Raw genomic sequence first — 14900 nt, 5'->3', positions numbered from 1 at the left:
TGTCAGGTTTAGGTTATTCAGTGCATGGTTGATGATACTTATTATGTACCTCAAAATAATAAATAAAGAGTAAGAACTATTGGCTTCTATGGTTTTCTTGATATTTACTTCAAAAGAATAACTTTTGAAGAACATATTTAATAAAGAACAAGAGCTACTACAAATAGGAGATATGTGCTTCTAGGGTTTACTATTGGATTCATTTAGTTTGCTAATAGGGACTAGTTGGTTCTTAGGTAGAATGGGTCTATATGTAGGAAGTATTGGCAGGTTTATTACTATGGTTGATCATAGGTATCATGTCAAAGGATGGTTGTCAAGGTGGTGCTATGAGTTAAACATTAGGGTTTACTACTACTTCTCATTTTCTTCACTAAGTAATCAATAGCGGTTTCCTAAACTAGGTGGTTTCTTATCCTCAAGTAAGATTTAGTTGAATAGGAGCATGTAAGGTGAAGTGCTACACAAGGTTTCTATTATGGTTGATCACCATGGTCCTATTAAACTATGATGATCAAGGTTGACTCCCATGGTGTGGTATTAAGGAATGGTGATCAATGGGGTTACTATGAGAGTAACAAGCTAGGGTTTACCCTAGGTGGTACTAATTGGTTACATATTAGGTTTATTAAAAATTGAAGACATGAAATGATGACTTCATGTGAATTGGTCTTGATAGTAGATCATGAGTATGCATCAATTCTATTAGGATGAATCTATGAGTAAGGTTGCAAATCATATGATCACATTTCATAACTTCCTAGGGGTTTAAAAGTGTGCTAACTTAGGGTTTAACATAAAATAGGGTTAAGGTTTTTTTTTTATTCTTATTGGAACTAGGTTTCTAAATTATGATACAATTCCTAAAATAATAATTGGTAATGGAGTTAAAGTGATTAATTACTTTGAAATAAAATTAATAATGGGTTTAACATTTTATTAATTTTAAAATATTTAATAATTAAGGTGAATACTATTTAGGGTTTAATTTAGAAATTAGGATTTTATAGTTGTTATTAAATTTTAAAATAATAAATTGTTAACTAAAAAGGTTTAAGTAAATAAACAAATTTTGAAACACCAAAATTAATATTAGCATTTAATATTTTTCTTACTTTGTTATTATTTAAAGGGAATAGTAAATGGTAATTTGCAATTTATGGTTTATGAAATACCACTACTACTTAAGTTAATGAAAATATGATAACGAAAATTAATCTTAATATTTTACTTAGTTAATGAATAGATATTATTTAATTTTGAAACTTAACTAATTATTGAATTTTATTTGTATCTAGGATAAATGAAAAGGATAATTAATAAATGTTAAAATAATTGAATTTTTATTTTGACAATCATTTTCATATTATATTTTTATTGAATATAGTTTATTTTTGTGAATGTTTTGATATCTTATTTGTATTTTTCTGATTTGAAATTAATTTTATAAATTTTGTCAAAGTTTCAGTTATTTTTCTGGAATTTTGAATATAATAGAAATACTACACGTACCGGTTCACTTTTACCCGTAGAGGCTGGCTGGTGGGACCATTGACTAGGTCATCTACCACGCAGGCAAAGACCAAGTCAACACCTAGTGGGCTCATGGCCATGTCACCCTCTTGCCGGCGGCTTGACGCCGTCGCCAGTGGAGGGTGGCCCCGCCGATTTACCGTACCCTAGGACACGCATCTGGTCTCTTCCGAACCCCCTCGACACACATAAGCCGATGGTGGTGACGGATTCTCGAAACACTCACCAGAGCATCACCGGCAACTATGTGTTGCGGTGGCGCACTCCGGCGAACTGGCTACTGCGAGCTACGATCCGCGAATTAAAGCGAATAAGGGCTTGAGAGATGCGCTAGCTCACTCTGAAGCTTCTCGGATGGTCACCGGTGCGGATTGAGGACGGAGGCGAGCTCAAATTCACCATTCCTGGCGATGTCCGAAGAAAGGGAAAACCAAAATTGGCATCGCACCGGGCTCCCCTTCTCGATTCCTTCCGCCAGGAGGGTCCACGGCGTCGGGTGCGTCAAATGAGCTACTCCACGAACTCCAGGGTGGCTCCAATCGAGGCCTTCGTCTTCGACCCCAGCGGCAGCTCTAAGATGATGGCGAGGATTTGGAGAGGTTAGAGAGGGAATGGAAGAGCGGCGAATAACACGGACGCCACGGCGATGCTACGGAGCGACGGAGACGGCGAGGATGCGTCGGTGCATTTGGTGCACGATTTGGGCACTAATCAATTCGCATTTCGGATAGACTCGAACCTAGCAAGGATTGTATGTGTCTCGGGTGGTCTCTAACGTCCGCAAATATCAACGACGACGGCCGGGACGTGGCAGAGGTTGCTCGCCGGCGTGTCCAGCTCGGGAAGGAGAACGAAGACATTTTTCTACTATGCTTATATCGAATCGTTACAGCGGGTTGGGCTAGTTTCGTTCGTGGGCTGGGCTGGCGACGTGGGCTGCTGCTGGGCTATGGTGGCCTGCCAGGTAAACTTCCCCCCTCTCTATTTTCTATTTTCTTTTCTTTTTTTTAAATTTTCATTTCAATCCAATTTAGTTTAAGGTGATTTTAAATATATTATGGTAAAATTTATTTGAGTTAGTTTAGGTATTAACCTTGTTCTAAGGCATTACTAAATAAATTAATATGGTTATACTTTAAATCATGCATCAATTTTTAAATAGAAATGCTAAGGAACATGATTTTGTTCTCTTTATTCTGAGATTCAATGTATCTTTCTTGTAACTTTTAAAATTACCTTCTGCATAACAAGATTTTTCATTTGGTATTTCCTTTCAAATAATAATCTACAAAGTAAAGTTTATTACCTTATTTTTAATATTAAGATGATGATCTTGGAAACATGATCTCCTATGTCTAATTATTTCTTAGAACTTTATAAAAGGTTAGGTCCATTTTATAATCACTAATCTTGTTTTAGAGGGATTTATTTTGAAATACTTAGGGTACATCCTATGCTCATCATAGTTAATGTATTTGCTAAGATGATGGTCCAAACTGTAACATATTATTTCATTTGGTCAACTAATCAAAGTACTTGGAAGTCAAAGTATAATGGGATATTGGTTTAACTCTACTCACCTAAATGACATTTAGTCTTAAGGTATATATAGCTTGGGTTTATGCTTGTGATCCATGATTCACAAGTTAGGAAATATTATTTTATGTGAAGTGGATCCCATGTGAAATGGTTTAGGGTTTTGCATAAGCTTCACTAAATGAAGTATAAGTGGACATGAGGTGTGGTAGGTTCAACTTATGATCCCAAGTGATCCATGGATTTGATTTCAAATGTGGTCTAGGGTTTTATTTGTGATCACCCAAGTGATACACAAACTATGATTGGGGTATAAGCATAAGCTATGGTTATCTTTAATTGTCTAGGGTTACTCTTCCTCACTTTGTTATGATTCTCGTAACAAGACAATACTAGGGTTGTCTCAAGTATTTGGATAAGCAAAGTTTAAGTGCAATGCCATTACTCCTCCACTCAAGGCATGAGGAAGGATCAAGGGTTGACTTATTGTGATTTACCTATCATTTAATGTGAGGATGGTATCAACTTATCACATAGGTTTATCTTATCATGTAAATCTACAAAACATAGTTATACATTAGACCTGATCAAGTAATTCCTCACTAATCTCTCTTTATTATTCCTCTCATCACCCTCATCTAGATCCCTAGGGTTTATGATCATTAACCAATTTGTAATGATCAAGGTATTGGCTCCTTATGAATTACTAGTGTAATAGATTCTCTCTACACATCAAGTGTTGGTTTGATCAAATAGGTTTAAGTTCTTAGCTTGTATTTCTCATAGCATTAGTTAGTATCGATGACTTACCTCACTTAGATAGGGCTTAAATGATAACCAAACGTTCCACTCAAGAGATAATGTAAACACATATGGATGGTCCTCTCCTTTCTTAGAGGTTTAGTGGAAATAGATTTGGGTAAAAAAGATTAGAATAGTCAACGGTTGATAAAGAACTAATGTGAATGTCCTTGACAGAAGGTCAAATATTGGAGTTGAAGATATACCATGTAAATCATAGTAAGAATATTTATTTAGTAAAAGACATGAAAAAGATAAGTAAAAAATAGTTTCTTAATTAATTGTGTTCTTGGATTTATAGTTGAATAATTATTCATGTGTTATTGTTGTAAGGAATGTCATGTTGACATCCTTTATAAGATCTTGTAGTTGACCCTTATTTAAGGTGTTCTTATTGTAAAACTAATTCCATTTGATCTAGCCCATAGATCAAATCATCTCTATCCAAGACAAGGTTTTAGCAAAGATCACAGTGAAGTTTATAGCGCTTGACTTGATGATCTACTTCAATTCCAGCAAGTCAAGTGAAACTTCAGTTATTGTGACAAGTTTTATTTGAAAGCGCGAAAAATCCCCAAATTTTCTATGCATGAATGCAATGCACACTCTGGTGTTATATCATTTTGTAGCCTCTAAACCTGGGATATTACACAAATCGACCTTCTTTCTCCATTCAGTGTAGTTGTCACCTATGAGGGTTGAAACATCCTTGATGCAGCTCATCAAGTAGTACCCTCCTTTAAATCACAATGAAATGAGATCATAACAACAATTGCATGCAATAATCCAACGTTGGTCAAAATTAGAACGTACAACTATTTGTGCAATTAAAATTATATCACCGTTGAGAAGAAAATAGTGATAAATGCACACCTTATTGCAACAAAACATGATCATGTCATTAATAACGTTGGTCCAAAAATACCATAACCATAATTGTCACAATAATCACTTTAATCATTTCTTTAAAATTTCGATTATCACTTTTGCATTTTTTCAAAATTAAAATGCAAAATTAACTATTTGCAGCGGAAACTTTGAATTCATTAAACTTTAAAACTTTCAGCAGCATCTTTGTTACTTTTCATTTCCTAAACAAATATCTCGTTGGTTCAATTTGCTCAGAAAAAAAACCTTGACAAAAATGCATCTTTTACTATTTGCAGTGGAAACTTTGACTTTAAACTATTAATTTTGAACTTTTCAGAGGCATTACTGTTACTTTTAATTTCCTAAAATAAAAATCTCGTTGGTTCAATTTGTTAGGAAAAAACTATGCAAAAAATAGGCCCAAAACTGACCTAAAAATGCCTCTGGAAATATTAAAGCACAGAAAAAACTGTGCAGGGCCCAAACTAACTCCCGCGGCCCCCAGCCCACGCGAGCATAAATCTTTGCGCGCCACTCAGGCGTGTGGCTTTGTGGCCTGCTGGCTCTTGGCCCCCAGCCCGCCTACGGCCTGTTAACGCGGCCCGCCCGCCTACGGCCTGTTAACGCGGCCCGCGTCAGCTCTGTGCACCGGCCCGGCTCGCCACGAACTAAAACGATCCGGATGGTCCGAGCTCTGATGACCCACAAGTATAGGGGATCGCAACAGTCTTCGAGGGAAGTAAAACCCAATTTATTTATTCGACACAAGGGGAGACAAAGAATACTTGAAAGCCTTAACAACGGAGTTGTCAATTCAGCTGCACACAGAAAGCAGACTTGCTCGCAAGAGTTTATCGATAGTAACGCTTTATAGCGATGGCGATAGTGAAATAACATCAGCAGAGTAACAGAGACAGCATTAGTGATTTTAGTAAACAGCAGGATTAAAATACTGTAGGCACAGGGATGGATGACGGGCGTTGCATGGATGAGAGAAACTCATGTAACAATCAAATCAGGACATTTGTAGATAATAATAAAACGGTGTCCAAGTACAAAGCAATTCATAGGCATGTGTTCCATATTTAGTCGTATGTGCTCGCAATGAGAAACTTGCACAACATCTTTTGTCCTACCAGCCGGTGGCAGCCGGGCCTGTAGGGAATCTACTGGAAATTAAGGTACTCCTTTTAATAGAGCACCGGAGCAAAGCATTAACACTCCGTGAACACATGTGATCCTCACATCACCGCCATCCCCTCCGGTTGTCCCGATTTCTGTCACTTCGGGGCCTTTGGTTCCGGACAGTGACATGTGTATATAACTTGCAGGTAAGATCATAAAACAATGCATATCATGATGAAATAATAACATGTTCAGATCTGAGATCATGGCACTCGGGCCCTAGTGACAAGCATTAAGCATAACAAGTTGCAACAATATCATCAAAGTACCAATTACGGACACTAGACACTATGCCCTAACAATCTTATGCTATTACATGACCAATCTCATCCAATCCATACCATCCCCTTCAGCCTACAGCGGGGGAATTACTCACACATGGATGGGGGAAACATTGCTGGTCGATGGAGAGGCGTCTGTGGTGATGGCGGCGATGATCTCCTCCAATTCCCCGTCCCGGCGGAGTGCCGTAACGTAGACTTCGGGTCCCGAGACGGAGTTTCGCGATGTGGCGGCGTTCTGGAGGGTTTCTGGCGACTTCGACTTCTCCCCGTGCGTGTTTAGGTCGAAGGCGTTAAGAAGTCCAAAGGAGGGCGTCGGAGGCCGGCCGAGGGGGCCACACGCTAGGGCCGCGCGCCCCCCTCCTGGGCCGCGCCGCCCTAGGGTGTGGGGCCCTCGGGCCTCCACCTGGCTTGTCCTTCTGGCTCCGTCAGTCTTCTGGAAAAATAGGACCTTTCGCATAAATTCCGAGGATTTTCCTGAAAGTTGGATTTCTGCACAAAAACAAGACACCAGAACAGTTCTGCTGAAAACAGCGTTAGTCCGTGTTAGTTGTATCCAAAATACACAAATTAGTGGCAAAACAATAGCAAAAGTGTTCGGGAAAGTAGATACGTTTTGGACGTATCAACTCCCCCCAAGCTTAGCTTATTGCTTGTCCTCAAGCAATTCAGTTAACAACTGACGCGATAAAAGAACATTCACGAACACATTTGTTCATATGATGTATATATTCTCATGATATGGCTAACACTTAAGCAGTTCATAATAAGATACATGCAAATAAAAGCATCTAATATCTATGTCAATCATGGAAAAGCGCCAACAACTAATAGTAAGCATCATGAATCATGTCTATAAGCAAGATTGCAATGTTCATAAAAGGATATGATAGAGTGGTATCTCGCTTGCCTGTGTTTGAATAGCAAAACATAAATGCTCAGGCACCTCTGAGGTTCATAGAAAGACTAGAAATAGAGATTGTCAAAGATAAAAGCATCAAAGTTATACCACAATCAATCATATTTCGAGACAAGCATATTATACTAAGAATGCCAGTTGTGCTCTCAAGAAAGTGCTCAAAGAAAGGATGGAGACACAACATAAAAGTAAAAGATTGACCCTTCGCAGAGGGAAGCAGGGATTAACATGCGCTAGAGCTTTTCATTTTTAAAACAGGAGTAAAATTATTTTGAGAGGTGTTTGTTGTTGTCAACGAATGGTAATGGGTACACCAACTACCTCGCCAACCAGACTTTCAAGAGCGGCTCCCATGAAGGACGTTATTTCTACCAGCAAGGTAGATCACCCCTCTTCTCTTTTGTTTACACACGTATTTTAGTTTTATTATGGGTGACACTCCCTCCAACCTTTGCTTACACAAGCCATGGCTAACCGAATCCTCGGATGCCTTCCATCAATCTCATACCATGGAGGAGTGTCTATTTGCAAAATTAAGTTGCTTACTGATGAATCAGAGCAAAACATGTGAAGAGAATTATTAATGAAGTTTGATTAATCGGGGCTGGGAACCCCGTTGCCAGCTCTTTTTGCAAAATTATTGGATAAGCGGGTGTGCCACTAGTCCATTATGAAAGTCCATCAAGAGTAAATTACAAGGTTGAAAGATAAACACCACATACTTCCTCATGAGCTATAAAACATTAACACAAATTGAGAAGCATTTTGAAGGTTTAAAGGTAGCGCATGAGAATTTACTTGGAATGGTTTGAAATGCCATGCATAGGTATTTATGGTGGACACTTTGGAACAACTTGGTTTTCAGGGGTTTGGAAGCACGAGCAGCGTTCCCGCTCAGTACAAGTGAAGGCTAGCAATAGACTGGGGAGCGACAAATCAAGAGAGCAGTCACTATCATAATCATGCTTGCGGCAAAATAAATTAACGGAGGTATAAAAGTGATACAAGAACTCTGAAGCAAGGAAATCATCGAGGCTTAATTAACTTTTGTTCAGTCATATGCATGCGTGAGCATGTGCCAAGTTGATTCAAATGAATTATTCAGAGGAGGATACCACAATGTCATACCTATTTATGAATAAAACAATGCAAGCAAACATCCATGACATGCTACTCATATTAATAAATTGGAGCTAATCATGAGAGATCATGAACTACTAGTTTTCTTAAATGACATATACCTCACATGAACCAACTAAGCATGCTCACATGGATGAGTATATGTACAAAAATGAAAACAAATAGAGTTCATACCAGCCTCTCACCACAGTCGAATTGTCGTAGATCGTCATTATTGTCTTTCACTTGTGTAGCTTGGATAATATGAAATGAAAGCCACGCTCCAGCCACCGAATACCATTTAACTCATGATGAACTTTACAAAACCAAAGAAGAACAGCAAATATTTTTGGTGTTTTTGAATTGGGAACAAGAACAAAAGGAAACAAGCAAACAAAGCAAAATCTTTTTGGATTTTCTTATAGCAAACCAACGATAGCAAATAAAGCAAAATAAAAGCAAGAAACCAAAATAAACAAATGGTGAAGAGAAACAACAGAAATATTTTTGATCTTTTTGTGTTTTAGGAAAGAAACAAAGCAAAAACAAGAAAATGAAAACTAAAAGAGTCACATAAACACAAAGCAGCAGAAATTCGTCAAACTTGACAGCAGTACAGTAATCGATTTTTAAGAAATTCTTCCGCTGCTCAAATCGAAAAGTGTTCAACTAATGAAAGTTAGATAACAACCTGGGGAACATGCTCAAAAATTGGGTTCGCAAAATAACGTTCTGGCTGTTTTTGAGGATTTTTATGGTGACAGTCCAGAATCTGTTTTTCAATCAGCACTTCCCCAAATATCATCTCCCTCTCATTAGAAAACCACTCAAAAAAGCAAAACAAGTATATACAAGTATCCAGCAATCATAATATGCAAAGAATGAGTGATGCCGGTATACCTCCCCCCAAGCTTAGGCTTTTGGCCTAAGTGGAGATCAATCCCATGGTGCCCATGAAGTAGCACCTCCGTAGTACGACGAAGATGGATCATATTCCAGGTATGTGCTGGAAGAAGCACCCAAATACGTGACGGTGTAGTCATAGGAGGGCTTGGCATCCTCGGAGTCATGCTGCTGGTGGAAGCCTTGTATCTTCATTTTCTCATCCACCTCCTCCTTAGAGCGCGACCATGGTTTCCTGTCAATACTGAACAAATCTGGTTGTGGCAAAGGGATTTCCCTCTCATCCCCGTCAGCAAACAACATTCTATAGACCATATTATCTGAATTAGAATCAGATGTAAAAAATTGATGGCTCTTCATAGCAGCAATATCAAGTCTTATAGGAGTTAATGGCACATCAGTAGGATCAAGAGGAAATTCTAGATGTGCTAAAATGCATGATGCAATAATTCCTCCAAAAATAGGCCCCTTGCTAGATAAGCGGCGAGCAATAAGAGCACCAAGATGATAAGGTGTCTCTCCAGTGAGTGCAGCAATTAAGAAAGCAAGATGATAGCTAGAAATATTGCTAGTGTTCTCCCTGCCAAGAATGCTAGTAGCAAGGTAATAAGCAAAATACTTAATGGCGGGGAGTTGGATGTTTCTTATCTTGCCACGCTGAATGGTGCGGCAATCATCGTTGGTGATCTCTCGGTAGAGCTCAAGCAAAACCCTCGGATTGTCCTCGATCCTCTTTGCGGTACCTACAGGGGCAATACCCAATGCAGCACAAAAATCTTTCAACTTCATAGTAATGGCTTTACCATAGATCTTGAATGCAACCGTCGGGTGGTAGTGCTTGTTGTTGAACTTGAAGCTCTCCACAAAGATTTTAGTGAGCATATAGTATTGCTCCCTTTCATCTTCCATATAAGTGGTTAAACCCGCCTTACCAACGAGGGTCAAGAAATCATCCACCAACCCTGCATTACTCAAAAAGTCATAACATGGGAAAGATGAAGCGTTAGGGACTCCATCGTCCTCTTCGGGATCGAAGCTTGGCGCGATGGTATCCTCATTATAAGATTGCCTGAATCGAGTGGCGGTCCTAGAGGGCCTTCCAGTGCTTGTAGTCTCTCTCTCAAACACTTCTCCAAAGTTATAATTATCCATCTCCCTTTTCTGAAATTTTTCAACAATCACCATAAAATTTGATTTGGTGACATATAATTGAAGGAAACTACTATAGGAACTTGCTAGAGTACTAATCATGCATCAAAACTAGTTTTTACATCATAGAACAAGCATGCAAGCTCACTAAACATGTTACCTACAGCAGCAAAATATTCAAGATATACTCAACCAAACAGAATTCTACTTGGATCATCGGAGGAGTCACGTACCAAGGAGCAAATGTGCCAAATTTCAGCAAGAAATCTGGGCTGAGCAAAGAGATCGAGAAATCTGGAGTTCTTGAGCAGAAACACGAGTGAGAGAAAGCTGGTATTGATTTTTTCGGGAGAGAGAAGAGAGTGGGAGGAAGAGATGGAAAAGTGGGGCAAAGGGGGGCCCACACACCAGGGTGGCGCGCCCCCCTTGCTGGCCGTGCCAGCCAGGTGGGAGCCACCCTGGGGTGTCCCACTGGTCATCCCCAGGTGTTCCCAGGTGCCTCTTCAAAAAATAGGACCAACGGTATAATTTTTGTGAATTTTTGAAAACTTTGAAAAATGCACATTTCTGGGTATTAATTTTATTATTACTGGGCAGGAAAAGATTTTTGAAATCTCTATACAACTAAAAACTTTGCAAAACAAAAGTGCTACAGCAAGTAGAGCAAATGGAGGAAGAAAGAGATGTTGTTTAACTCCTCTATGCATATAAAATGAATTTGTTAACAAGGTTGATCAAGGCTTGTCACCAAATAAATTTTACATAACATATGAAGAAAATAAACCTCAAATCAATCATGTTACCTTGTATTGAATTGATATGGATCCAATCATAAGAGTTTGATATTCTTCTTTAGGCTCATATATAGGACAATCAATAGTTCCAACTTTAATAGTTCTCACATTAGAAATAGTATTAACTCCACATGCTTTCTCAATCCTCTTGGGAAAATAAACGGTATGCTCCTTGTCATCGACATTGAAAGTAACCTTTCCTTTATTGCAATCAATAACAGCCCCTGCGGTGTTGAGAAAAGGTCTCCCAAGAATAATAGACATATTATCATCTTCAGGCATTTCCAACACAACAAAATCAGTTAATATCAAGCAGTTAGTAGTAACTTGAACAGGAACATCCTCACATATACCAACAGGAACAGCAGTAGATTTATCAGCCATTTGCAAAGATATATCAGTAGGTATCAACTTATCTAAATAAAGTCTCCTGTAAAGAGAAAAAGGCATAACACTAACACCGGCTCCCAAATCACATAGAGCAGTTCTAACATAATTATTCTTAATAGAACAAGGAATGGTCAGTATACCTGGGTCACCCAACTTCTTTGGAACTTTGCCATTGAAAGAGTAATTAGCAAGCATAGTGGAAATCTCCTCATTAGGGATTTTCCTTTTGTTAGTAACAATATCTTTCATATACTTTGAATAAGGAGGCAATTTAATAGCATCAGTCAAAGGGATTTGCAAGAATAAAGGTTTCATCCAATTGCAAAATTTATTATAGTGTTCTTCTTCTTTTGATTTTAGTTTCTTAGCAGGAAAAGGCATTTGCTTTTGAACCCACGGTTCTCTTTCATTACCATGTTTCTTAGAAGTAAAATCTTCTTTAGTATACTTTTTATTTTTAGCATGCTTTTCAGGTTCATCTTCAACTTCTTCTTTATCAGAAGCATCATTCTTATCATTATCTTTATCATGTTCATTACCACTTTCAGTTTCAGGATCAGAAATAGAAATACTATTAGGATCATTAACAGGTTCAGAGGATTCTACAACATTTTTATGTTTCTTTTTCTTTTTCTTCGAAGGTGCACTAATTTCTTTAGTTCGTTGAGAATCTTGTTCAACTCTTTTGGTGTGCCCTTCAGGATATAGAGGATCCTGGGTAGAAACACCGCCTCTAGTTGTTACTTCATAAGCATGTTTTTCTTTAGAATTATTTTTTAATAAGTCATTTTGCACTTTAGTGAGTTGATCAATTTGAGTTTGAATCATATGAAAATGTTTAACAATCATCTTAACATCATTGGAGGTTCTCTCCACAATATCATGCAATTCACTAATAGCTTGAGAATTTTCCATTAAATGATTCTCTACTCTAATATTAAAATTTTCTTGCTTAACAATATAATTATCAAACTCATCTAAGCATTGAGCAGGAGGTTTTGAATACGGAGTATCTTCCCTAGTAAAGCGTTGAAGGGAGTTTACCTCAATCATGGATGAAGGGGGAATTGTCTCACATAAATCTTCTATGGGAGGTAAGTTTTTCACATCTTCAGATTTAATACCTTTCTCCTTAAGAGACTTCTTGGCTTCCCTCATATCTTCATCATTTAATTTAATCAAACCCCTCTTCTTCAATATTGGCGTCGGGGTTGGTTCAGGTGTAGACCAATCATCATGATTCCGGCCTATTTTAGCCAATAATTCTTCAAACTTCACTGGAGTCCTTTTCCTGAAAACACAACCAGCACAACTATCCAAATATGCTCTAGACTCAATAGTGAGTCCACTATAAAATATATCAAGTAGATCATTCGTTTCCAGATCATGGTCAGGTCTAGCTCTGATAAGAGAGCAAAATCTTGCCCAAGCTTCAGGCAATTTCTCTCCATCTTCCTGGTCAAATCTATAAATTCTCTGCAAAGCAATATGTTGAGCACTAGCAGGAAAGTATTTTCGAAAGAAAACATCACGCAAATCAGTTGGACTTTTAATAGAACCAGGAGGCAAATTATTATACCAAGTTTTAGCATCATCCTTTAATGAGAAAGGAAAATTTTTAGCAACAAAATAAGTACGCATCTTGATATCATCAGAAAACAAGCTACTCAGAGTAGACAGCTCAATCATGTGTTCTACAGCACTTTCTTCTTCAGTACCACAAAAGGGTGTTTTCTCCACAATAGCTATATGAGATAGATCAAGAGAAAAATCATAATCTTTATCCTTAATGTTTATGGGAGATGTGGCAAATTTAGGATCAGGAGATAGCTTATATCTAACAGTATGTTGCGCAAGAAACTTTTTAATTTTACTTGCATCAGTAATAGAATTGCATTTATCAATAAAATCATCATTAAGCTCCACATAATCCTCATCACGATCATCACTAGAGTAATCAACAGACTCAGGTGAACTAACAGGTGTAGTAGCATTAGGAGTTTCAGTATTTTCAATTTGTCTAGACTTAGCAATTGTAGCATCTAGAAAAGATCCCAATGAACCACTATCATCAAGCACAGCAGAAACGTTATCAATATTATAAGAGTTTTCAGATTCAGCAGAAGTACCAGCAAGTGAAGCTTGCGGCGGTGAAACAAGTTGACTCATCACAGATGGTGAATCAAGAGCAGCAGAGGTACTCAGAGTTGTACCTTTTCTTGTAGTGGATGGTAATATGGCGACTTTAGGATCGCGAGATTTACCCATGATGGAGAATTTGCAGCGAACAATATCAATCCAAGTGAACTTACAAATAAAGCTATGCTCCCCGGCAACGGCGCCAGAAAAAGAGCTGCTAGCGTACAGTTGACGTGGGCGTAGTAGCTTCCTTGTGACGGTAAAGCACTCGTCCGTTGGGAACCCCAAGAGGAAGGTATGATGTGTACAACAGCAAGTTTTCCCTCAGTAAGAAACCAAGGTTTATCGAACCAGTAGGAGCCAAGAAGCATGTTGAAGGTTGTTGGTGACGGAGTGTAGTGCGGCGCAACACCAGGGATTCCGGCGCCAACGTGGAACCTGCACAACACAATCCAAGTACTTTGCCCCAACTTAACAGTGAGGTTGTCAATCTCACCGGCTTGCTGTAACAAAGGATTATATGTATAGTGTGGAAGATGATTGTTTGTAGAAAACAGTAAAACGAGTATTGCAGTAGATTGTATTCGATGTAAAAGAATGGACCGGGGTCCACAGTTCACTAGAGGTGTCTCTCCCATAAGAAATAGCATATTGGGTAAACAAATTACAGTTGGGCAATTGACAAATAAAGAGAGCATAACAATGCACATACATGTTATGATGAGTAGTGTGAGATTTAATTGGGCATTACGACAAAGTACATAGACCGCTATCCAGCATGCATCTATGCCTAAAAAGTCCACCTTCAGGTTATCATCCGAACCCCCTTCAGTATTAAGTTGCAAACAACAGACAATTGCATTAATTATGGTGCGTAATGTAATCAACAAATACATCCTTAGATATAGAATTGATGTTTTATCCCTAGTGGCAACAGCACATCCACAACCTTAGAGGTTGCTGTCAGCAAAAGTGTTCGGGAAAGTAGATACGTTTTGGACGTATCAAGCTCCATCAACGGCCGTCCGCGCCGATAGGGGGTATATGTAACATCCCAAGAGTAATACATAAACCCCTCGTACCTACGCGCTCTGGGTTTTCCTACTCCTGGGGCTTACAGACTTGGTATCAGAGCAGGACTGCCTTTAGGAGCCCTTGCAACGGACGAAGTTGTGTCTAGAAACTCATATTTTAGTAGCTACATAGGAAAAAAATTGTGCGCGGGAGTAGGAACTCTGCTTTTATTTCTTAGCCACCCACCCACCCTCTGGTGAGGAAGAG

The 14900-nt window shown here is 38.6% G+C and overlaps 1 pseudogene; it reads left to right on the top strand.

The window, feature by feature from the left end:
- The window catches only part of LOC139830232 (uncharacterized), a 43989-nt pseudogene that overhangs the window by 25439 nt on the left and 3650 nt on the right, over nucleotides 1-14900 (top strand).

This window comes from Lolium perenne, chromosome 4, assembly GCF_019359855.2.
Source record: "Lolium perenne isolate Kyuss_39 chromosome 4, Kyuss_2.0, whole genome shotgun sequence".
Lineage (NCBI taxonomy): Eukaryota > Viridiplantae > Streptophyta > Magnoliopsida > Poales > Poaceae > Lolium > Lolium perenne.
The sequence above is the reverse complement of the archived record's forward strand: the minus strand, read 5'-3'. Positions and strand labels throughout refer to the sequence as shown.